The sequence below is a fragment of the Microtus pennsylvanicus genome, chromosome 4, assembly GCF_037038515.1.
Source record: "Microtus pennsylvanicus isolate mMicPen1 chromosome 4, mMicPen1.hap1, whole genome shotgun sequence".
Taxonomy (NCBI): domain Eukaryota; kingdom Metazoa; phylum Chordata; class Mammalia; order Rodentia; family Cricetidae; genus Microtus; species Microtus pennsylvanicus.
The window spans coordinates 120,024,424-120,047,788 of NC_134582.1; positions in this window are offsets into that span (position 1 = coordinate 120,024,424).

The window sequence follows — 23,365 nt, forward strand, 5'->3', positions numbered from 1 at the left end:
ATATGTCACACTCATACAGATTATACAATGCAGAACAGATATTTTAGAATTGAATGTAGAAAAGCTATAATTCTAAATCACTAAAAGACGCCACTTAAAAAATGATGTGGGTACATTTTGGTGACATATGACAGAATGAATATCCTGTTTACTGTCAACTGATTGGTTTCAACACATATCCTTGTTAGTTTTAATGTTAATTGAAGCCAACATATCCTATTTTCTTGGGTCTCATTTGTTTCTCATTTCTAAACCAATCTTTCAAAGGCAGGAAATGAGAACTATATTTTCTTGGCACTGGATGCCTGCATGTTTTTCTTTTCCTACACTCATTCACAGTCAGGAAGCACTAACTGACTCAGTGGGCTATCAAAAACAAAAGACAAAGAGGACATTAAGTTTGGACGGTGACATGGATGTGGTGAGGGGTCCAAGAGATGTTGGGAGTGGGGTATGAGGGTGGATATGATGATATTAAATCTACACAATTCCCCAAGAATACATAAAAATATGAAAAGAAATAAACATAGTTAGCTCATCTCAAGTGCCTGACACAGTGTGTTTATCTTATCATAAAGTTTTTTTTCTCCACATTTTATGAAAAATCTTTAAGCGTGGAGTCAACATGCAGTTCTTCACTGCCAAGACCATATCGCACTTACCTGAATTAGCTCTCCTTTGTGTTATTCAGGAGGGGTGACCACTTACTGCTTGATTTATAGCTATGCCAATATATTATCTACCTAGAAATGAAGAGCCAGAAAAAGAAATCCAGGAAAAATAACATAGGTACAGTGACTTGAGAAGCACATTGAAGAAAGACAATGTTATAAGCCCGAGTGGAAGTGTTCAAAATGCATAGGTTAGTCAGCATGCTAAATGATTAAAAATTAAAACATTGTAGATAGCATGATTTATGTTGTGGTAAGCTGATATGCATCCTTTAAGTATAAATGTGTTTCCTTAGGTAAGAGGGCTGAGGATATGATGCTGGTAAAGTGCTTGTTTGTAAGAATGAGGACTAGAGTTCAGATCCCAAATGCCTAATGAGTGTGACCATGTGCCTGTCATCCCAGCTATTTGAAGGCAGAGAATCAGTGCTGCCACTGTGACCTGAGTAGCTAGACTCCTTCTATCAGACAATTCAGAGTTCAGCTGAGAGGCTCAGGACATGAATCCCAGACCCCTACATGACTGTAAATGGACATTCACAAGTATCTACAGACACACATAACCCATACACATACAAATACATGTGTACATTTATATACTGCACACAGGCACACACACAGACAGAACCAACAATAGGGTGGTTATAAAATATTGTTAGCCATCCTTCGTGTTGCTAAGCACTGAAGTGGGGTCCTTTGTAAGTGCAGTGTGACTCTTAACTGCTAGGCTGTCTTTCTGGCCCCACATTGCGATTGTATAAAACATGTCTAAGTTAGGTGTTCAGTAAATTTTTTGCCTCATGAGTTTATCAAATGGTTTTCTTTCAGTGTCATGTCTTGTTAGTGGCTTCATAACTTTCTCCTGTGGTGTAGCACCAGGCAGAACTGAGGTTGAAGCTGATACATGAAATGCTTATGTTCAAAGTAAGCCCAAAGAAAAGTTGTGTCCTTAAAGCATGCCTAAATTTTCTTTAAATACTTTACTCTTATATAATGAAAAGAATATTCTTGTCATTATAGTGGGAATATATGGATTATATGTACATGAGTATGGAAGCATGCATATCACAGCACTGATGTAGAGTTTGAGAAAAGAATCCAGAAGTAGGATCTCTCTTTTCACCATCAATTCCACAGATTGAACTCAATTCATCAGGCTTGTGTGGCAAGTGCTTTTACCCAATAAGCCATTGTGCTGCTTATAAGTTGTAGTAGGAGAGAGGTGCTTGTTGGTCCCCAGCTGCTCAGCCCTGAAATAATCACACCGAAACCGTTTTGATTACATCACTGCTTGGCCCATTAGCTCTATCTTCTTATTGACTAACTCTTACATATTAATTTAACCCATTTCTATTAATCTGTGTATTGCTATGTGGCTGTGGGCACAAATGTTTTATAAGTTATTAGAAAAAACTCTTAGATAATATAATAAGCATCTTACTTATGTCACTTTGTATATGGAAATATTCAAGCCCTCTGCAAGTTGGAGAAAATGATTCCTCGGTCTGCTTGGTATGAAGAGAGATCCTACTCCTGAAAGTTTTTCTCAAACTATAAAGGAGGGTCCAGAGTGACAGAGTAGAGATGCTATTTTGACCTGGTTTGCAGTTTACTGAATAATACATTTCATTTGAGTGTCTCTCAGTTCCTTTGGGGATCAACTTGTGTAATCCTGCTTATGTAGAAAAGAAAACTTAGGCAACAAGATGAAATAGCTCAACATTGGGTGAGATGGGATGCCTCACCCAATAATGGTGTCAAAAACAAACCAAACAAAGAAACAAATTAAAGATAAGGAGAATAAGTTATATTTATGACTTCCTAGAGTAATTACAACCTTTATTTTTTAGACTAGTTTGGTTGATTATATATGCAGAAATATATAAGAATTTATGTATATGTATGTAACAACAATTAATGAAAAGCAGGCCATAAATTTGAAAGAAAGCAAGGATGGATATATGATGGGGGTTGGAGAGAGAAAATAATACAATTATATTGTACTCTCAAAAAGTAAAAAAAAAAAATATTGTTTATTCCAAAACATGATGTTATTATTACAGAAAATCTACACTCTTTCTCTTTGGCTATGCTGCAAACATATTTCCTTATTCTAAACTCCTGTAACCTAACCACTGACACATCTGCCCTATGATTTTGTTTGTTTGTTTTGTTTCTATTTTCTTGAGACAGGCTTTCTCTGTAGCTTTGGAACCTCTTTTAGAATTAGCTCTTGTAGACCAGGCTGACCTCAAACTCACAAAGATTTGCCTGCCTCTACCTACTGAGTGCTGGAATTAAAGGCATGAACCACCACTACCCAGCTACATCTGTCCAATGTTATAGGCTAACAGTAGTATGCTTAAGAAATAACATATAAGGTTAAAATACAAAAAGGTTCTACAAGTTCAAAAGAGGAGGCTGCAAAGATTATCTATGCATCATCAAAATAATGTCAAAAGTGACTAAAATATCAGTATGTGACCATGCCTATCTAACGTGCCCTTCACCTGCATGTATCTGCTTGTAAGTGAATATGGATGTGTCTTCTAATTTTTATTCTCCACTCTGTTTCCTCAATCTACATATTCATAAATGAGCTTTGATGTATTATATAACATCCAATTTGTTGTTTCATCCATCACACAACTCCACTTTTGAGCTTGCCATTCACATAGTCATGGAATCAAATATCATAGAGCTGTTGATTAATTTTTAACTATGCCTAGTATGTTGCTGGAATTCACATAATTTGAATAATTTACATAAAGTTTGAAGGTTTAGTTTGTTGCCCTGTTTTTGGTTTGCTGTCACTGACAATGCAATTCTTCTATTTTCCCTTTTCATTGAAAATAGATTTTTTTCCTCATACAATATATCCTGTTATACTTCCCCTCCCTCCACTTTTTCTAATTCCTCTCCACCTTTTCCTACCTCAAGATCTACTCCCCTTCTGTCTCTAGAGGAGAACAGCTTCCAAGAGACAACAACAAACTTTGCAAAATAAAAGATGAAGCAAAAAGTATCATATCAATGTTGGATACAATAAATCAACAGGAAGAAAAGAAAGAGTCTAAAGATCAGATACAAGAGACAGAGCCCCACTTGTTCTCACAGTCAGGAGGCTCACAAAAATACTAAACTAGTATCTATAATATATGCAGAGCAGACCTGGTATAGACCAATGTAGGAGTTGGGCTTGCTGCTTCAATCTCTGTGAACTTAAATGTCTCTTTCTTAGGGGATACAGAGGGCCTTGTTCTCCTGGTGTCCTCCATCTCCTTTGGCTTTACAATCTTTATGCCTCTTCTTTCTCAGGATTCCCTCAGCTCTAAGGGGAAGGATTTAATGGAGGCCTTCCAATTAGACTCCCTCTCCACATAAAATCTGGCAGCAAATCTCTGCATCTATTCCCATCTTACTCTGGCGGATGCCTCCCTGGTGATGACTGGATTAGTCACTGACCTATGAGTATAACAGGCTTTCAGTACCCAACCAATGTCTGATTTGACGAAAGGCCTACACCACGAGTAGAAACCCGTACCCAATACTGTTTGGGTAACAAAGACCCGGACAATAGGTATCTAGATACCTAGATAAAATCAAACACTACTATTCTAAAAATAATTAAATAAAATTACTCCTGACGATTTTCTGCTGGACTCATAAATCAGTGCCACATCCAGTCATCATCAGAAAATGCAATTTTTAGCTGGGCGGTGGTGGCGCACGCCTTTAATCCCAGCACTCTGGAGGCAGAGGCAGGCTGATCTCTGTGAGTTCGAGGCCAGTCTGGTCTACAAGAGCTAGTGCCAGGGCAGGCTCCAAAGCTACAGAGAAACCCTGTCTCGAAAAAATAAAAAATAAATAAAATGCAATTTTTAATATCTCTTAAATCTTCTTAATGTCTTACTTCATGAAACTTTCTTATTTTCTTTCATTTGTACTGTATCTAACCAAAGTAACTGATTTGTTTTGTTGTACAGTAGGCATAGATGTATCTAGACACCTGAGAGGATGCTAAAATTCAACAAAGCAAGTTATATTCAGGACTTTTCATTGTTGAACAAGCGTAAAGTATCACATTACACTGTTGATACACTGTTGTTACAAGGGGTATATCTATACTCAGCATGTTACAATATAAAAGTATGTGAGATTTCAATTAATGGAGAAATATAGATATAAAAAACTTTGCTTGAACAAGAAACACTAGTTTGGTGATCTCAGAACATCTACCCCCACAAAAGTCATAGAACTTTGTTTCTGAGGATTTAATATTTATACTACAATATCTATAAACTAAACAGATAATTGCTAGAATGAACAGCGCTTCATCTGGTTACTGAAATAGTATGCAGTCCCTACAATTTGAAATATACACTAGCATTGGTACTGTCAATTATTTGGTAGTCAGAAAAGGAAAGAAGGTATTTTATAGTGATGTGTTTTCTATGGTCACATGTGCACAATACTTATTAATATAAATATATTTCACTGATAGCAATATATATGCAGTAAAATATATACACCGATAGTAAGTGACTTCAATACTAAACTTTTGCCAAAAAATAGCTCATCCAAACAAAAGCCAACCAGAGAAATGTAGAGCTAACTGATGTCATAAACCAGTTGTCCTAATATTACAAAATGCTTTATCCAAACATAAAGAATATACCTTCTCAGCTGCTCATGGATTGTTCTCCAAAATTGACCACATACTCAGACATAAAGCAAGTCTTAACAGATACAGGAAAATTACAATAACACCCTGTATCCTATCAGATCACCACAGATTAAAACTGGATATCAACAGCAATTAAAACATCAGATTGCACACACTCTTCATTATAATTATTAGAATTGGGGAAAGCAGTAGTTATTTTTCATCATAATTGCTTTATACTTAAAGGAGTGTCATATAGAGAGTTTCCTGTGGAAATTGTGTGCCATGCCTGTATTTGAAGCAATTCTGTTAAAATTAGTTTTATGTCCCTAAAATACATAAATATACTTAAACTATTTTAAAATTGTTTTGAAGATTAAAACTCCATTGACATTATTTTTAGTGTTCCATTACTAAATATTAGATATGTGTTTTCTTTTCAGCCTTATGCAAATGGGCTAGAAAATGAATCCCAAGAGTAAGGACTCATTGCTCTGCAAATTGACAGAAAACTGCCATTATTGCCAATGTAAGTTAAGTGGCATACTTTCATATTGTTTCATATTGTTCTCCCAGGCAGTTTTACATCATGAATGCCAAATTAATTCTTGTAAATTATGGTACTGATAATAAGGTTATTCATGAAAATATCACTTTATACCAAATATAAAAATACACCTACAGATTCAAAAATTGGGTTAATTCTCACAGATAAGTTGAATAATTCTAGCCTATTTGATTCCCATAATCTGAAACTAATTGAAAATGGCTTTTCAGTTAATAGACAAATAGAATTAATTTATGATTTAAACATGTTGTTGTCTGTCATGTGCCAATGATCTTATGTATTAGTTGAGAAAATGATGCTATCAGAGTCCTTGAGAGATATGTGTTTTCACAAAAATTTTGCCTTTAATTCATAGCTTTTTATGTTATTCTATGCTATGATATAAACATTTTAAGAATATAAAATTAACTTTTACAGAAGAGCTAAAATTATTGATAGCTTATAATTTTATCTAGGAAATGATTTCAGACAAAATTTGTTTAGAAAAAATACACCCCATTGTGCAATTATGTGGTATATATAGACATGTGCACAGACAATAAGATGTTTCAGTCTCCATGATCTTTTATTGAAGCTTGTTATTTGAAATTTCTTTCAAATGTATTTAGACAATTATTATTGAGTACCATGAAGACCTATTAAAAATGATGGACTGTGTGATCAGATTTTATCCAAGTTAGAACAGCTTTATTACTTGCTAGGAATATTTTAACTACCACCTTTTGTATTCCAACATAAATTATCACTAAAAACAAAATTTAACAGGTTTTTTTCTAAAATATTCTACTTGGTATGACTGAGACTTCAGTTAATTTTTCTCATTATTTTCAGAAGATCTTACCATGAAATAATGTGTTTTCTTTGTCAATTAGCATCGTAGATATTGCATTGAAAGTATTTAATAAATGATTAAAGAATAGATAAGCTAATGGTAATATATATATATATATATATATATATATATATATATATATATATATATTACTTATATATATATTGCTTATATCTCAATTAAGGGAGCCATTTTCGGGTTGCCAAGAGTCTTGACTCTAGAGGGGTTCCCAGGGGTCCAGAGAGATGTCCCCGGCTAAGTCCTTGGGCAGCTGAGGAGAGAGAGCCTGAAATGGCCCGATCCTATAGCCATACTAATGAATATCTTGCATATCACCATAGAACCTTCATCTGGCAATGGGATGAAGATAGAGACAGAGACCCACATTGGAGCACTGGACTGAGCTCCCAAGGTCCAAATGAGGAGCAGAAGAAGGGAGAACATAAGCAAGGAAGTCAGGACCGCGAGGGGTGCCCCCACCCACTGAGACAGTGGGGCTGATCTAATGGGAGCTCACCAAGGCCAGCTGGACTGTGACTGAAAAAGCATGGGATAAAACCGGACTCTCTGACCATGGCAGACAATGAGGGCTGCTGAGAAGCCAAGGACAATGGCACTGGGTTTTGATCCTACTGCAATGTACTGGCTTTGTGGGAGCCTAGCCTGTCTGGATGCTCACCTTCCTAGACCTGGATGGAGGGGGGAGGACCTTGGACTTCCCACAGGGCAGGGAACCCTGACTGCTCTTTGGACTGGAGAGGGAGGGGGAGGGGAAGGAGGGGTGGGGAATGGGGGGAAGGGGAGGGAAAAGGGAGGCGGGGAGGAGGCAGAAATTTTCAATTAAAAAAAAAGAATTTAGAGAGATCTCCTTTTTCTTAAGACAAATGTGTGTATTTGTCTTTTAAACTAGTAACTTGGAATCCATACTTTGTGATTGATATTATCTATGAAGTTTATGTTATTGTCCCCAAAATTACTACTTGGACTATAGAAAAAACTCAGTGGTTCAGAAAACTTGCTCTGACAGTATGAGCACCTGTGTCCAAGTCTTCAGTATCTTCATGAGAGGTGAGGCATGACTGCTTATGCCTGTCACTCTAGAAACAACATTCTCCTCTTCCAGTGTGCCTAACAACACAATCTCTAAATATCAGTGATGCTCTCCCTTTTCTGTGTGCCTAACACAGGAAGTGAGCAGTAGAGCCAGTAGATTCCCCAAAACTCCCTGGTCAGACAGCCTAGCCAAAATGGTTTAGAAAGAGATCATGCTTCAAGTCAGTAAAATGGAGAGATATTTGGGAAGGTGTCTGACTCCATTCTCTTGCCTTTTCTTGCTAATGTACTTGTCCATGTTTACACACACACACACACACACACACACCACACAAACACCACAATTACTAACTCAATATTTGATGTTTGTGAAATTGTTTGAATTACTTGCCTGTAATTATTAGTCTTGTATTTAATGGTGCATATAAGCTTGCAAACTTTTGTATGATTATTACTTTCCAACAATTCAATGAATGATTCAAACTCATCCTGTATATTAACTTCCATATATCTCACCAGAAACAGGAAAATAATTCCACTGAAATAGGCTTAAAGTCTTGTATTTTGTAATTGATTTTGAATTCTAGTGCTACAGACTGATTTTATTTTTATTTTTTTAGCACGAATCTATTTCAAGCAGTTAGACAAAAAAAAGAAATCAGTAAAAAAGAGGTGTAATATTTAAAGACATATACACATGTATGTAAAAAGAACCACAATACTTTTCTTTTTAAATTTTTTGTTTATCTTATGGGGTATGTTTGTTTGCTTGTATGTATGTATGTATGTATGTATGTATGTATGTGTACTATGTGCGTGTATAAACTCAAAGATGTCAGAAGAGAGCATTGAATCCACTTGATCTTGAGTTACTGATAATTTTAAGCTACCGTATGGGTTCTGGGAACCAAACCTGTGTCCTCAGCAAGAACAGTCAATGATTTTATGTACTGAGCCATTTCTTTGACCCCTAAGAATCATACATTTTAGAACAAGCTTCAAGAAACAACAACAACATACCCACACATACACAAACACATACACACACACAGACTCACCATTCCTGGATCATAGACATCCTTGTTCAAATCATATAAATTTTATTATTTTAATAATAATAAACATTTATTTATATAATAAATAAGTAATACTTCATAATGTTTATAGAAATTATTATATATTTATTTTTACAGAAGTTATGGTATTTTGCTGCTAGGTTGCTAAACCAACAATTGACTCATTCATATGGACAATTTAAAATATTACTGTTGCCATTACCTTCTCTTAAGTTGAATTTGTAATGTTGTAGCTAAAACAGAGCAGATGAAGGATCCATGTGTGTGAATATAGACGGCAAGACTGTGTTATATGCATAAAAGGACATGTATCAGACAGATCCTAACAGAAAAAGTGCTAATCCCACACACCTTGAGAATAACGGAAAATTCTTACAGCAAATTGTCACCTCTTCTCTTAATATATTACTGATCGTGTCGTAATGACCAAACTCAAATATAAATGCATGTAAAGTTATTTTATTTAAAAGCATTTAAGCAGAAATAAGCTACTGAATCACATTTTGGAAGAATAAAGCTCTTTGAATACACACACACGATAACACACATGTGTCTTCTTACAGGATGAGTTTGGAGGCCAAAACACATTTTCATAATCGTAAGTTCAAATGTTATTTCTTGGACCAAAATGTATTCTGAAAACTGTACATTGGTTATCAAAACAATACAGAAGTTAAAGCAGGAACAACTGCCTTGGTATTCTAAAGGTGAGCTTATGACAGCCAAAACCTGAACCAGGAAGACAAAATGCCTTCAATTTGATCATTCTTTGCTTGCAAAATGCCAGAGACATTATTTGTTTTGAAAGCTATGGAGCTATGTCCTGATGCTTTGGAAATATCTCTTTCTTCTTAGTATCCGGAAGTGCTTCTAGCCCTTTCTTTCCTATCACCAGCTTCATCCCTGCTGTTAAAGCATGCTGTCTGCTTTTGTCACTGGAGGCATGCACTGGCTGTGCTCTCTTCTGAACTCTAGCAGAGATAATGTATCTGGGTTTCCTTAGTGATATTTTGAACACATTTTTGCAGTCTTCCCATCCAGAGCACATACTTGTGGTGGAATTCCTGTTGTGTGGGAGGCCAGCTAAGCGGCATTCACACACTGGCACTTCCAGATGTGCCTCCCCACCCCGGATTTATTTCAGTCCCCCTGTCTCAGCAGCCAGACATGTGCTGCTAAAGTCTGTCTTTAGCATGTGAGACTGATAACTACTAGGAGCCTTTGAGCTGTTTATCTTATTGGTGTTGCTTCTGTGTCTATGTGTACATTTACATGTTCATGTTTCCTTCTTTCCTATTAAAATTGTGAAAATGTTCGCTTCCAGGAAGTACTGCCAACTGATTAGTTACATTAAGTGGGGATAGCAAGGGCTGGGTGAGGGCAGGTGACAAAGAAAGGCATCCAGGATGATAAGATATTGTGTCCTGTTATGAAAAGTATTATTCAATAAGGCTAGTAAGGCAGGGAACAGGAGGAGAACTGTTACCATTAAGCATTGTCAACACAGATTGATTTTTAAAAAAATTATAAAAAATAAAATGAGTATCTATAGCACACTCACAAACATTCTGGTTTCACTTTAGATCATCCAAATCTTTAGCATTCTAAAGCACACCCAAAAAAGCAAGACTTTTAATGGAGGCCAGGAGATGAGACACATAACAACATGGGTATTTGTTTCATGAAGTCACAGGAAGGTCAGTACGGGGATGACTGCAGGAGACACCTGCCTGAGCCGTTTTGTCAACAAGTCTTTGATAAGAACACAACACACAGTCATTTCCCAGCAGGATGTGTTCTCCCAGACCGGTGTAGAACTTTGGCTAACTGGTGATGATGGGGGACATGAGAAGGGAGATTTGGAATGCACCATCACAGCCACACAGCTGTCGCTGTTCTGAGGCTGATGATTGGAATCCCCGAGGGAGATAAAGAGTCTAGTGAGATGATTGACATATAATTCTCCAATAAATGGTACTGTGCATACAACTGAAGGAAAGACATCACTCACAGGAAGTGATCACAACTCTGGCAGCTGATCCCCTCCACTAGGGAAACATCCAGTGAGTAAATCTCCAATGCCTTCTGAATTTGGTCAAGCACAACTCCCTTTGTGTCATGATTTACTGTTTTGAAGTACACACAATCCAAACAATACCTGTCTGTATGCATGAAATATTTTCAAATCAAAGAAATCAAGAGTACAGCTTAGCAGGAAAAAGAAACATCCTATCTGGCCTTCCCATAGTTCAGCTCTTTCATCACCATGTTCCAGTATATTATCGCTATTTTTAAAACACAAATCACAGGCTTGTAATGTGAAAACAAAAATATCACAATGTGCAATGGACACTGTGTGTAGCCGAGATTCATACTTTCATTTCTAAATTTTCTATCATAAGAACAGGTCGAAGTTTGACTCTCACTGGGAAACTTTTCTGTCCTTGGAAGAGCAAATATTTTTCTGATTTAATTAAATCAGGGGAAATGGTTTCCCTCAGTGCTAACATCCCTGCAGGGGATCCTATCATAGATGGACTTCCTATGTTGATGAGATACTTTTATTTTCTAAGCCATCTCTATAATCATTGCTTACTTTGAAGAAATGGGGAGTTTTTGTTTACTGTAGAGAAATGTATTTTTTTTCTAATTGTGTGAGTAATTCTTGTTTTCTTTACCGGATGAGGCAAAGAGGGAAGGAAAAACATAACTTGTTTAGTGCAAGATGAACTGTTGGGTTAACTGCCCAAATGAAAACTTTCCCATACTGTCTTAGGAATGAAAGCGTATTCTGAACCCCCAAGTTCAGAGGGTCAGAGGTGATTCAGCCTCCATGAATGTGATCTGTTCTTATTTAAAGAAAGGCCCCTGAGTCATGTGGAGTTGTGTCAAAATGTGTGGTATGTCATGTTATTTTAAAAAAGACAGCTTGGAGAGCGGAAATTGAACTATCGTTTTCTTCAGAGAACTTTGCCCTTCTGTAGAAGTCATTTCCCACACATCTCACTTACTCTGTAGTGCGGCTGTGGTGTATTTTTATCATAGATATATCCCTAATGACTTCTCATGTCAAGCTTGTGAAAAGAGCTATTTTTCATTAATATTTATCCTCAGATGCTGTGAAATGCATTGTTTACAGCTGAATACATTTACTATTGATCTCCTATCATCTTGGTGGCTCATCTATTTGAAAGGATAGCTAAGCACATACATTGGTTATATTTAACAATAGAAAGAAATGCATGAACTTAAGTGGGCCTCAGTTGTCTTAGCTAAGACAATTAGGAGTAGTGCCAATCTGGTTTGTATTCTGAATTTATAATTTCACATAAAAATTCTTAAAGAGCAAAAAAAAAATATAGAAAAAAGAATTTAAAAAAATGAAAAAAAAAGTATAAATAGGCAAAGGACTGACGGGGAGTAAAAGGCAGTTTCTGTAGAGGTGTGGTAGGTTTACCATGCTCACATGGATGTTTCCATACACATATGCATATGGGAAGCACAAACATAAACAAGATCATGAAATTAAAAGGATTTGTGTGTAAGAGAGAGATTCAGGAATCTGAGGGGGGATGGGATGAAAATGATTCCACTTGTATAAAATTCTCAAAGAAGAAATTAAAATACTATATAAAATAAGTAAGTACATTTAATGAACATAAAAAGTACATTGATGGGTAAGGTAACACTTAATTATGATGGCTTATAACTTCATGGGTAGTGATCAGGTATGAAGTATTGGATGGGGACATATTCAACTAGGTATGTAGTTCTGTTTTCATAATTCAGTGTTTGCTTTTGAGAGTCTTTCTCTATACAACAGGAATATTATATATTTCAACTTCAGTTTGGGTAAGTTGCCTCTGGATCTATGACTCAGTTCCATCAGCCAAACAAGTGATTTAAGCCATTCCCAGCCCTAAAGCTAAAACACTCAGTCAGGAAACCCTATCCATACTTTTCAACATGGTCCAACTTTGGTTTATTTCAATCTCAATTTAATGCCCTAAAGATATATTTTCATTGTTGTCCCTATTTTTGCAGATGATAATTGGCCAACCATGTCACTGCTTGGGCCTGAATTTCAGTCTATCACAAGTATTGGAATTGAGTATAATTGTGGGTTGATGGAAATAGAGTAATTTTAGTATACTTTAAGGGTTGACAAAACTTGATTTAGTTTTGAGGGGTACATGTTGGAATGTGGTGCTGAAGTGCTGTGGCAAAGCAAGCTCTGCCTCCACCGGAAGCCAAAGAAGCCCGACAGATATAAGGACTCCATGTTCAGAGCCTCACCAGAATTTGCTCATATATACCCATCCAAAATTCCTGGATCTCTCCAGCTCACAGTGCTTATACTAATTTTTGATTTAATAAGACCCATTAAGTTTGGGAATTCTATATAGGCTATAATGGATCCAGCCAAAACTGATGCTTCATTTTCATAAGTATTTACTCTATGGTCATGAGCTAAGAACACCTTTCCAAGCAAAATTGAAAGTGTCCTTTATAGAACATTTCCTACAAGTTTAGCATCCTTTGTTCACCACTCACATCTCAAGTTCTTCAGCATGATTAAAAGATACCAAACAACCTAACTGTTGTTCTGCTCTCTACATAAAATTGGACCAATTGCTTAGCTCTAAATATACTTTGTCATGCAGAAGTACATGCTAAATAGACACTAGTAGGAAATATGGAAATATTTCTTCTTTCCTTTAAAAATATTATGTAGATGTGTGTGTGTTTGTGTGTGTGTGTGTGTGTGTATGCATGAATGCCCCATGCGCAGATATTGGCAGAAAAACACAAGAGGACCTCCAATTCACTGGGGCTTGAGTTACAAGAGGTTATAAACTACCTGATGTGGGTACTAGAAACTAAATTTAGGTCCTATGCAAGAACAACAAGAACTTGTAAGTTTTTCTTTACTTCTTTCCTTCCTTCTTCCTTCCTTTCTTCCTTATTTATTTATTTAGGACTATTTGAGACAGTGTTTCTCTGCATGGCACTGACTATCCTGGTACCTTCTCTGTAGACCAGTCTGACCTCTGACTCAGAGAATCACATACCTTTTGAGTGTTCAGATTAAATGCATGTGCTGCTAAAGTAAATAATAAATTTTAAAATAAGGATAAATAGCCAAAAGGCTTTTGGGGGAATAAAGGTTTCTAAAGAGGTATAATCTGTGATTGGGTGGCCATGCTCCAGTGGGTGGGCCCACACACATGTATATGATTTCCTTTTTCCTCCCAAATACCCACCTCTTTCAAGAAGTGGTCATGTTTCAGGTGAGCCAAAGTTCTTCACAGGTCCAGAAGAACACATCTTGGTGGGATATGACACAAAAGATGGTGACTGTTGAACTCTTTCAAGACAACTTAGGAAATTCCTTCAAAATTACTGCTTCCCAGAAATATCTATTAGATATTTTAGGGCTATCGTCTAATGAGGGATGCCCCAATATCACAAAGGAAATTTCGGTGGTTGTCCAGGCAGCTAGATGTCTCTGTCATTTCTACAGTTTTGGAAGTTGCTTGCTCTAAACTTCCTGTTTATTCAAGCCATATTCTTGGGTCTCTAATGGGAATTCAAGAATAGAGTTGTATACAGTTTTCCTTGCTACCAAAGTAAAAAAATAAACTAACATAAAAGATAAAAAGTTTATAAGGTTGAAAAACATAAAAGCTTAAGTTGTTTATCAAATAAGATGTTTAAATGTATAAAAATATTTTTAGGATGGTAATACAAGTTATGATAGAAAGTGGTTTAGGTAGAAAACTTTGGACTCACTAAGATATTAGATAATACAATATATTCTCTGAATTTTCTAAATGCAGGTGGACTATATATTGTAAATGTAATTCTTACCTGATAATTATCCTCATTGTATATAGTTTTACTATATACTTTACTTTAGAGTTAAAATCTTTCCTTTTTAATTTGACAAAGGTGGAATATGTTGTGGCATATTCGCTTATGCTATTTGAAGAAAATATGTCATGGTGATTGATTTAATAAAGAGCTGAGTGACCAATTGCTAGGCAGAGAGAATAGGTAGGACCTCTGGGCAGGGAGAAAGTGAGAAAATGGGAGGAGGAATCTAGGCACACAATTTCTCCAGCAGACTTGGAGCAAGTTGGATGTGTTGTACTAAGAATAGGTAACCGAGCCATGTGGTAGAAAGTAGATTAAAGATGTGGCTTAATTAACTTATAAGAGCTAATTGGCAAAAGGCCTAAAGTAAGACCAAGCTTTCATAATTAATTAAAAGTCTCAGGGTTCTTATTTGTGGTCTAGTAGTCCAAAAATAGTCTGACAAGAAAGCTTCCTACAGTTCCATGTTTTGGGCTCAAGCCATTCTCATACTCACACTTACCTGGGCCAAGAATAAAAAAGATATCCAAAGGGGTCGCAGGATCATTTGTAGTACCTCACATCAACTCAAGCAAATAGATGTCAAGTAAAGTTCACTTTATAATGCCTCTCTTTTTACTGTGGTCCACCATCATTACTGGCAAGATTCTTGAATTTTGGAAACCATAGCTCATCTCTGGGCAGCTGAGATCTTGAAGACTCCAATGCATTTCTCCTCAACGCCATCTATTTCCTTTCTCAACTTTCCCACCCTTTGTATACTTTGGATTTTCTTACCTTTATGCAGAGGAGATTCTTCTTATTCTTTGTATTTATTTTTAGAATCCAGCTATGTTAAGTGTTGATTGAATGCCTGAGGACTTTCTCCCAGGGTTTCTAATTGCTTCAGCAATGCTTCTTAATGGATATTTAAGGCATCTAGAAATAGTTTAAAACATATACTATTATTAAATCTGAGCTGCTTTTTCACAAAGGATTTTCAGGACAGTTTCTCTCATAGCACCATAGCCAACAACATATTTTTAAGAGCTTATATGTGGCATGAATCTGTTATGGGTTTCATAACAGTGTCTTAGCAGTCTTCCACATTGAATGATACTGTCATTTGCATCTCATGGGTATCCTTGTCTGTCTTCTGTTCTCATTTCATGGGTTTTCACCTTACCTTACATAGGATAATAGAAGAGAGTACAAGAAATCTCATAAATAGACTGAATATATCTTACATTTTCTTGTCAAGTCCTTGAGAGCCCAGTATTGTGAAAGACAGACATGATGGAAATTGAGTATGAGGAAATCAAGATGAGAACAAGAAAGGAAAGCCTTAATAAAGAGATGGACAACAATAGCCTCAGATACTGTATTCTTAGCTTGTGCTGATCTTGCTTTGAGATTGAACAAGCAAATTATCTGACCTATGCAAACTCATGGATCCGTCACCAACACTGTGGTACTGTGACACTGTACTGCATAGTTGCTTACTCATAATACACATGTAAATACAGAGGCATTTGACTCAATTCTGAATGCTAGCATTTAGTGAAGGTAGGGAATCTACAAGCTTGCTTCTAGGAAGACTGTAGCACAGATTGATATTGCTGACATATTTAAAAGGAACTTTCTACACAATGGTTACACAATGCAGAAATCTCTACTCTGGAAGAGTACATAAGAATTTAAAAGTGCTTATTTTCAGAGAGTCCGGTTTTATCCCAGGCTTTTCCAGACCCAGCTGGCCTTGGTGAGTTCCCAGTAGAACATCCCCATTGTCTCAGTGTGTGGGTGCACCCCTTGCGGTCCTGAGTTCCTTGCTCATGTTCTCTCTCTTTCTGCTCCTGATTTGGACCTTGAGATTTCAGTCCGGTGCTCCAATGTGGGTCTCTGTCTCTGTCTCCTTTCATCACCTGCTGAAGGTTAATATTCAGGAGGATGCCTATATGTTTTTCTTTGGGTTCTCCTTATTTAGCTTATCTAGTATCACTAATTATAGGCTCAATGTCCTTGGTTTATGGCTAGAAACCAAATATGAGTGAGTACATCCCATGTTGCTCTTTTTGGGTCTGGCTTACCTCACTCAGGAAAGTGTTTTCTATTTCCATCCATTTGCATGCAAAATTCAAGAAGTCCTTGTTTTTTATTGCTGAGTAGTACTCTAATATGTATATATTCCATACTTTCTTTATCCATTCTTCCATTGGAGGGCATCTAGATTGTTTCCAGGTTCTGGCTATTACAAACAATGCTGCTATGAACATAGTTGAGCATATACTTTTGTTGTATGATAGGGCCTCTCTTGGGTATATTCCCAAGAGTGGTATTGCTGGATCCAGGGGTAGGTTGATCCCGAATTTCCTGAGAAACCGAAACACTGCTTTCCAAAGTGGTTGCACAAGTTTGCATTCCCACCAGCAATGGATGAGTGTACCCCTTTCTCCACAACCTCTCCAGCAAAGGCTATCATTGGTGTTCTGAACATAGCGGACAATGAGGACTACTGAGAACTCAAGAACAATGGCAATGGGTTTCTGATCCTACTGCATGCACTGGCTTTGTGGGAGCCTAGGCAGTTTGGATGCTCAACTTACTAGACCTGGATGGAGGTGGGGGTTCCTTGGACCTCCCACAGGACAGGGAACCCTGATTGCTTTTCGGGCTGGGGGGGACTTAATTGGGGGAGGGGGAGGGAAATGGGAGGCGGTGGCGGGGAAGAGACAGAAATCTTTAATAAATAAATAAATTTATAAAAAAAAGTGGGATGGTTGAGATGGAGCAAGGGTAGATATGGGAGCAGGGAAGAAGATATCTTAATTAAGGGAGCCGTTTAAGGGTTGGCAAGAGACTTGGCTCTAAAGGTGTTCCCAGGTGTTCAAGGGGATGTCCCCAGCTAGGTCCTTGGGAAGTAGAGGAGAGGGTGCCTGAACTGGCTTTGTCCAATAGCCACACTGATGAATATCTTGAATATCACCATAGAACCTTCATCTGGAAATGGATGGAGACAGAGACAGAGACCCACATTGGAGCACTGGACTGAGCTCCAAAGGTCCAGATGAAGAGCAGAAGGAGGGAAAAGATGAGCAAGGCAGCGAGGATCTCGAGGGGCTCATCCACCCACTGACAGTGTGACTGATCTAATGGGAGCTCACCAAGGCCAGCTGGACTGGGACTGAATGAGCATGTGATCAAACCTGACTCTCTAAATGTGGTTAACAAGGTGGGGGGGCTGACTGAGAAGCCACTGATAATGGCACTGGGATTTGATTCTACTGCATGTACTGGCTTTTGGGGTACCTAGTCTGGATGCACATTTTCCTAGGCCTGGATGGAGCAGGGAGGGCCTTGGACTTCCCACAGGGCAGGGTACCCTGCCTTCTCTTAGGACTGGAGGGGGAGGTGGGAGAGTGCGTGGGGGAAGTGGGAGGGAAATGGGAGTGGGGGGAGGAGGTGGAAAATTTGAATGGTATTATTTATAAAGCAATAAAAAATAAATAAAAATTCAAATAATCCTGGGGAAAAAAAATAAAAGTGATTATTTAAGGAAAGGCAAGCAGCTAAAAGGGTAGAATAAAAAACATATATCAATAAGAATCAATAGAGAGTTGTCTCAGTGGGTGAAGTACTTGTCACACAGAGTAAAGACAGTTGGAACTCACAGAATCATGTAAAGATGGGTGTGGCAGCATGAATCCTTAGTCCCAACACTGTATGGCATGTAAACTTTTTGATATTAATCATCATGAATGCCTCCCTTCTGTATTTCAGTTTTCCATTTCTGGGGTTACTTACATTAGTTAAATGTATTTATGTTTGTTCATTAATTTAATGATGATCCAAACTCTTTCTTTTGTATGGTTTGGACTTGAAGGATTTTCCCCAAACTTAAATGTCCTCAACTATTAGTACTAGAGGGGGGTAATGGATTTGATACAACATGTGACATGGTAAGAGAATAGAGTCCGGGAGATGTTATGGTTTGGTTTGTAAATGTTTCCGAAGTGCTTATGTGTTGAAATCTTGGTTCTCAATGAAGCAGTGTTAATAAACAAAAAGTCTTTGGGAGATGTCTCATGATGGTTCTAGTCTCATGAATCAATTGATCCATTAGTGGTTTTCAACAGTTTCTTCCACCATATATTGCACGATAATATACTACCAATCCTCATGCCAAAGACAATAGAACTACAAGATCATGGAACAAAGCCTAGGAAACTGAACTAAGATAAGCTTTTCTTCCTTTGAAACAATTTTTCTTACTTATTTTTTATAATAAGATAAATATAATCACTATACTCTCAAAATCTGGATGAGTTATGATAAATTCTAAAGTTTCTTTTGAAAATGTAGTACTGTTAATCAAATCAAGTCCCCCTAGTTCTTCTGGAATCTCTAGGAAAGGCAATGAATAGGGCCTACAGTTTCTCCTACTAGTTCATGGCCCCTTGCATGTTCATGAAAATGTCTTTTTCTTGTTGGATTCCTTCGTAGTTTTTGGTTCCTTTTTTTTGTTTGTTTGTATTGTTTTATAATGGCATTTTTTGCTTGATTTTTTGGGGTTACTTGATCTTTATTAGTCCCTTCTTTGGTATTTTGCCAGTGTTTCACCTTGAAGTTCAGGTCAGACTCTATTTGACCCTCAGCCTTGCAACTCTACTCCGAAGAAATGAGTGGTTCTGTGCATTTTGTGCACACTGTATACTCTGTTGTTTTTTTTTTAACACCACTGATCAAAGACCTTTTTATTCCTATCATAATGCAGAAGACTCAAGGATGGCTCAGGAAAGATTGCCTAATGGCTTCTAACTTTACCAAGATTTACTTGGCTTATCTATCATGTATTCTCTTATGACATTACCTATGAAAAAGGGTGAACAGTCACTCTGTTAGTGTTCTCTATGGCTTTAACGAGACAGACAAGTGAAAGTTCTTTTCTTTTTAACCTTGCATTCTAAATCTTTCCTTTGTCAAAGACAATTAGAAAAGATGTCTCCAATTTTCTTCATTCATCTACATCAGTGTAATATTCTGGTATCCCAACTTTAAACTATTTTATAAACGTTTTCACTATTTTTCACATTGTTCCATACCATTTACATTCCCAAGAACAGTAAACAAAATTTCCAGATCCTTCCAGCTCTCCAAAGCCTGAGCTTGGAGAGATGAGCTCATCCCTGTGCTTCAGGAAGATCTCATCCTTCTGGGATACTCCTAGGGTGGAGTTGAAACTTCCAAGCTAACCCTTGGGAACGGAAATTCAGAACTATAAATTATTAGCTACAAATAAAACCAGAAAATAGCAGTGCTTCTGTAATGAAAACTCTAGGGGCTTACACTTGACTGAGACACACTCCCCCAAGTTTATCTTGCTAGTATCTCTTACACTGGCTGAGTGTTGTTTGAATTGGAGGTCTTGACTGGTTATGAGCCTTGGTCAGCCTTCCTTGATATAGAATCATGGGTATTGTCTATCCTGGGCTTTGTAGTATGATATTTCGATCATAGTTAACTTTGCGCACCTCTATAACACTCTATGGAACTCTATCAATCTCAGTGTTCAGAAAATTATTCCCAGTGCATAGAATAATGCCTGGGGAAAGAAAATATTTCAAACAATAGTATTTTTTAAAAAAATCAAATAAATATGTATGTATTCTTTTCAGCAAAATCGAAATTGGGACCATCTATTTTCTGGTAGATGATTCTGAATGTCATTTTAGAATAGTGGAAAATTTCTAAAAGATAAGTTGTTCTATTAGCACTATGTAGTCACATGAGAATTTGCTAAATTCTTTAGTCCTCTTTTAGTAGCTTAAAATATGAAATGAGTTCACAGAGGTGGAATAGTTTCAGGCAATTGAAGGCCAAGATTAAACTGCTTCTTATTTCCCCTCTGAGGAGGAATCATTTATCTCCAGAGGAACCATCAGAATCCTGGACAAAAATAAAAAATGTGAATTTATAAAATAGGGCTCACTTTCTGAGATGCTCTTCCAAATGAATCATGCAGTCTGGATTTTTTTTATTTGAACTATTCTGATGAAATTTTCCTCCATAGATTCAACTTATATTTGAGCCAGGTCTTCATTTGAACTTAGGAAACTGGAAGGCTCCTTCAGTGGACAGACTTTGTAAAATATCCCTGAGAGCTCCATGTTAGAAACCTGGCTACCAATCTTTATACCTTTGCAAAGTGTGAGGGATTACACAGAATTAAAGATCATTTGCATGAATTCCTTGGACATGCCTTATAGGTACTAACAACAAAGTAAAAAGGGAACATAAGAAATGTCTCTAACTGGGAGATACAACTGGATTTTGAGGGCGTTTTGAGGGTGATATAGAAACTTAGAAGTCTGTGGAATCTATGACAGGGACCTTAGTGAGGACTCCTAATAATGGGGGATATAAAACCTGAACCAGCCATCTTCTAGAGCAAGGCAAGGCTCCAAGCAGTGGGACTGGGATCAACCCAACCATCAAACTTTCCACCTACAGTCAGTCCTGCTGCAAGTTGTACTGGGACAATGGTGGTGAAGAAGTCGATTGGTCCAACTTGAGGCTCAGGCCCCAAGAGAGGGCCCACTGGCACTGTCTGGATGGCCAGGAAACAGGCAAGACAGCTCAGAGACCCAAAATTGAACCAAACACAACTGAAAAAAAGAATTAGTGAAAAGATTCTTATTGATATTCTGCTATATTATTACACTCATTAGATGGGCATTATCCAGTAAATGTTGGGAGGAGGTGCAGAGATCCATAGCCAAACACTAAATTTTAGCTATGAGAATCCAGCAGACGAGGGGGAGGAAGAATTATGGGAACCAGATAGTTTAAGGGCATCATGAGAACACACCCCACAGAATCAACTAAACAAGGTTCAGAGAGACTAAAGTGACAATCACAGGCCTTGTGTGGGTCTGAGCTAGGTTCTCTGCATATTTATTATAGTTGTGTAGCTTGGGTCTTTGTGGGACTCATAATAGTGGGGCATGTCTCTAACTCTTCTGCCTGTGCTTGGGATCCTATCCTCCTACTGGAATACCTTGTCTGGCGTTGACATGAGGGTTTGAGCCTAGTCTTACTGTACCTTGTTATATGTATGTTTGGTTGATGTCCCTGACATGTCTGCTCTTTTTTTTTTTTTAAGGAAAACAGGGGAAATGTGGATGTGGGGAAGAAAGGAGGTAGGTGGGGTATTGAGAGGATAGAATGGAGGGGAAACTTCTGTTGGGATATAATTTTTGAGAGAAAATATTTAAAAAATGAATAAAAGAATTAGAAATAAATCAACATTGCCATAGGGATATCTCTTGAACTAGTAATTGTCAGCAAGGTATGATTTTTTTATTTACCCTCTGAAACCTATAGTAGGGGCTACACTTAACATTATTTGGTTCCATTTATTTATTTTGACTAAGGATTTCTCACTATCAGCCATTTTGAAAGGGCTCCTAAATCTTATAGTGTTTAGAACATTCCTTCCACTTTTTTTTTTTTTTTTTTTTTTTTTTTTTTAGTATAAACCCAACAATAGGCCAGAAAGTCATGAGCCCCGGTCTCCATACTGATCAGTTATTTATATGCTCACAGAATAGCAAACCCCTCTGATTAGCTTTCCTCCACTTGGCTTAGGACCACGTCCTTTTGGTACTCCCCGGCTAGGAAACAAGAATGCATGAGTCTTGTCCAGTTCAAGGATGGGTCCTTTGTGACCCAACAGTGGAATTTAATGGATTTGTCCATCACTATGGTAGCTAATGTATTCATGTAGTGCTAAGATTTTCACATGTTTGGGGGATTCACTACCAAAGGAAGCTTATCCTTAATGTATATCTCTTTGGCTGCTCTTCACAAAGGGCAGCCATAGTGATCACAGAGGGGGAGAATGTGTCTGTGGTTAGATGGAGGATGTGGTCTGGTGTGACTCATCCCAATGTTCAGTTGTGAAGTACAGCTGAAGGCTCCGAGTTCTGTTTGTTCAAAGCTGTAGAAGATTAAGGGTAGTTAATATTTGTAGGAGCATTGGATAGCTGCTTTTGTCTGACCATAGTGATGTCAGACACGATAATGGCATACACAGAAACTGCAACCAGTGAGTTATTCTACATGGCTTGAGGCCTTAGCTTGAGTCTACAACAAGGAATACCTGGGAGCTCCTGAAGAATTTCACTGCCAGCTTGGCCTCACATTCAGAAGTTAATCACTGTATAGTCCCTCTGTCATTCTTTCCTCTTATCTCAGTTCTGCTAACAAAGAAATAATTTGTTAAAGACTTACTTTGTAGCGAGGTATGCCCCCTCAAACTATAAATGCTTCAAGGCACAGAGATTGTTAGAAAACTGAAGGTTTTAATGGGATCCGAAAGTCACACAGCAGTAAGGCCCCACATACCTCCCCATCGCTCCTACTGTGACAAATGCAAGGCAAAATTTTGGCCTCTACAAGTCTAAACATAAATTGCACTGTGTTTGTAGATGCTTCTTAGGCATGTCTGCTATATAGAACATGTAAGTATCTATCCAAGTCATCTACCTATCTATACATACTGTCCTCTTTCTCTCTTGCTGTTGCTCTCAATGTCGGTATGCTTGCTTGTGGATTTTCAAGAGAGTAGAGATTGGTCTCTTT